Source organism: Triticum dicoccoides, chromosome 4A (genome assembly GCF_002162155.2).
Source record: "Triticum dicoccoides isolate Atlit2015 ecotype Zavitan chromosome 4A, WEW_v2.0, whole genome shotgun sequence".
Taxonomy (NCBI): Eukaryota; Viridiplantae; Streptophyta; class Magnoliopsida; order Poales; family Poaceae; genus Triticum; species Triticum dicoccoides.
In genome coordinates, this window is record NC_041386.1 from 750740010 (window position 1) to 750744046 (window position 4037).

At 37.3% G+C, this 4037-nt stretch overlaps 1 pseudogene; it reads right to left on the reverse strand.

The window, feature by feature from the left end:
* Positions 1 to 253: 253 nt before the first annotated feature.
* LOC119290046 overlaps positions 254 to 4037 on the reverse strand; it is a 5810-nt pseudogene continuing 2026 nt past the window's right edge.

A 4037-nucleotide genomic window follows, 5' to 3' on the forward strand; every position in this document is an offset into this window, starting at 1 on the left:
TCCGTGTTTACAGTCTGTGAATTGGGCTCCTGAAGATTCCGTTACACATTATCTGCTTGCCCCAAATATTTGCAAACAAGTCAACGAAGAATTAGCATTCACGAAATAGGATATATGTACACCAACGATTGTACTCCCTCCGTTCGGAATTAATTGTCTCAAAAATGGATGTATCTAGAACTACATACATCCATTTTCGAGACAATTAATTCCGAACGGAGGGAGTACGTTATTTGCAAACAAGTGCTTAGCTTCATACCTCCATGTGGTCAGCTAAGTTAATCAGGAACCAATAAGGCTTGAACACTGTACCATTGCCCATCTCTCTCAACTTGTAAGCCATCGATTTCGTGGTCGACAAAAAGGATGGTAAGGAGACCACCATCTGAGTGAGGCCTCGTGCCCGAAACTAGGTCAGGTCTCGGACATGGAGTGTAGTGGTTGGATCTAGCAAGCCCGGGATCCTTGTTTGATATTTGATTGACGCAGTAATCCTCACCAAGGTCCAGGCTTGTTAACATGCTGCAGTTGGTATTGGCTGCCGATGGTAACAAGCTTCCACGTGCCCTCAACGAGTTTGAGGTTAACGATGAAGTTTGGGCCAGCCTTGTTGATGACCACAGTCATGACATGCTTGTGGGTATGCTCGACGACAACACCTGCCGAGGAACAACATTTGTATCAATCATATATCGTTTATAGATCATCTAGTTGGTGGCTAATTAAGATTATGTGTGATATGTTGATGCAAAATGTACATTACATTGCACGATGCAGGTGTATTATATACTATATTTAATTCCATTTAGGGAGCACGCGCATGATAACTGGTAGGATGAAAAGAAAGAATGCTTCTTAAATTCAAATTTTGTTTCTATATAAAATTGTATACCTCTTACACTTTTAACATCATAGTGAGTCCCTTTACTGACTGAATGTTCTATTATGCGTCTTTAACTATGAATGAATATGTCATACTATACCCTTATGTCTAACTACTTAAAGGATAATTTGAACTACGATGATGCTGAGAGCATTTTAAACCATTTCTGTTGCAATTCTGAAATATTCTGAATTCACGTGTTATTCATGGTGAAAACAGAAATTTGCATGTAATATGTGGTACCCTTATACCATACACTATTGGATGCACCACTAATTTTTTTTGGGGAAAAAAGAAGCAAATATGAGAGCAATGATCCTAATTACCCTGTTAATCACATCTTCGGTGCCATTCAGTTGATTCATGATATCCGCTATATTTGGCCTTTTGTGTCTATCAATATCCATGCAACTCAGTGCAATCTCAGTGCATACATTAACTTGTTTGCAGTACGCTTCTAGTGGCGTTGAAGCTAGACATGTTTCTAGCATCCTGCCCCTCCACTTTCTTTGTACCTATGTAAATGAAACATGAATTTGGAAGGATTTTACACTCCATATGAAACTATAATACATATTTTACACATTGATCAAGAATGCATTAATTGAGTACTCAATGCATGCCCGCGGTGATGTACCAAGTACATTAGCTGGAAATTGATTAAAGCACAGAGGAAATGAAACATACTTAAGTAGTGTTTTGTTGAATACAACCTATATTTTTTCTAAATGAGTGAGTGGTGAACAACAAAGTAAAGAATAGCATTAGAAAATCTAAAAATAACATCAAACTTTTTGAAGTGAAAAGATAGCATTTCTTACCAGATCAAAAAACTCATGGATTGGCATTTCGACACTTTTGGAATGGCCTCCATGGCCTGCAATTATTTTTATCATTACAACACCCAAGCTGAATATATCAAACTTGTTTGAGACGATGTTTCCATGTAAGAATTCCATCGGCACATATCCACTGCATAGCCAAATAAATACAATATTAATATCTAGTAATTGTACATGGTATGCATACTATGAAAGAAATTTATTAACAAAATGTGCTTTAATTAAGTTACATTGTTCCTATAGGAGTTTGTGTGATCATGGTTTGTTTATCACCGAAGAGCTTGGACAAACCAAAATCCGCAAGCTTTGGCACCATGTTCTTGTCTAACAATATGTTGCTAGGTTTTAGGTCTAAATGGTAAATTGGTTTATCTAATCCTTCATGAAGGTACTTTAAACCCTTCCATGTCCCCTTGATAATTTTGTAACATGTATGCCAGTCAAGTCCATCACCTTCATCTGCAATTTAGGAAAGAACACATGAATGAAAAAAGAAAGTAGAGCGCCATATTCTTGAAGAAAAAAGAGAGGAAGAATAGAGCAACATCGTACCAGAAAGGTGTTTTTCAAGGCTTCCATTTTGCATATACTCAAAGCAGAGCGCTCTGTATGTCCTTTCGGTAAATATTGTTCTTCCCATGTACTGCATAGGTTGATGTTGTGTTTCATAACAATAGGCAACTAACCTTACAATGTTGTGGTGCTCGAGCCTCATAAGGTTTTCGAACTCACGTTGGAATTGTACATGATCAATCTCTGGCATGTTATTGTAAAGCAACTTCACAGCCATTTCTTTTTCATTTTCAAGCTCTGCCTGTTAAAAATCTATTATAAGCACCTTTATTCATAATCAGCAACAAATTGCTCACAGTTAAACTTTAGTTATTCTGAATAACATAACACAAAAACAAAGAAGGTAGTTCCTCCGTTCCCGACCCCATACTACTTAGGTTCTTGAGGGTACATAATTTTGCAAGAGGCGAGTCACCTAGCTAGCTACTTCACAACGTCCACATGCACACGTAGTGGGTGCGTCCCATGTGGCTAGCGACGCGTACGCACATGAATCTATTGAACGATTTGATAGTTGTATCCTCGCCTCCCGCAATTGTTCGTTATGGCGTCGGCCTCGTCTTCTCGGCCAGTTGCCAAAGTACGGCAAGTCGCTAATCTCTCTCAAATTAATGTATGTATCTATCTTGTCTAATTCTTGCTTCAAAGACTTTATGGCTAGGGTTTTAATTTAAGGGTATAACGGTTGGGAATTCAATTCTATGATTTGCCAATTTCAAGGAGTGATTCACTCTTGTTTGAGTTATTTGTCAATGGCTGGACCACAAATGGTAGTGCGATACAATGGCAAGTAAGTTTAACTCCAAACCATATAATTCGATCGATAAACTTTATTTGTTGTTTCTATTTGTGATTTTGTTTCTTCTCCAAGAAATCGAGCTACACTATTGTATTTTGTCATCCCATCGCAACAAACAAAATGCTTGTAGTTCTTAAGATCGTGAATAAGTTAGTTTCGGATGCAGTCATCTAACGTGGAGGAATCATGTTTAGTCCAGGTGTGAACATGCACCACTCTTGCGGAGTAGTCAAAAGTCATATGGAGGTCTAAACCACCATATGGATTGGGCCAATTTATTGATGCAAGTGAGGTCTAGATTGAGCGTGGTTATGGAACACATGTAAAATCAAGCAGTTAAATTGGTGCTTCCATTCCTGTTGTTTAACAAAGTACTCCAAAGTATCTTGCATATATGATGAAATACAAATCAACTAAGCATAATGTGTATTCGGAATCTTACCACATAGACCTTTCCATATGCGCCTTGACCAATTTTCCTCTTCTCAGAGAAATTATCTGTGATTTCTAGTAATACTCGCACAGTTAGACTTGTTGTATTTTGCAATTTGCTAGCCATGTCATTGTCTCTGCTTCAGGGTACAAATTAAACCCCCTCAAAACATGTGCGTAAAATAAACATCATATGCATCAATTTCGAAAATGTAGCAAGTTTATTATATATGATCAAAATATATGATGGAAACACTCGAGCATATGGCCATTGTACATGGTGAATGTCAGAGTTGTAGATTTATAATAGGCAGATCATATAATAATGGATGGATCAAGAAAGATAGGATTCTTTGCATAAAAGATGGTAATTTTTCAGGAGTATATCTCAAACGAAATTAGATTGAGCAATATCATATGTATTTCTACTAGTTAGCTTAGCAAGGAGATTGATTATGATGAACTAATAGATGGTATCACTGTGAATAAGTTAGTACTAACATATCTT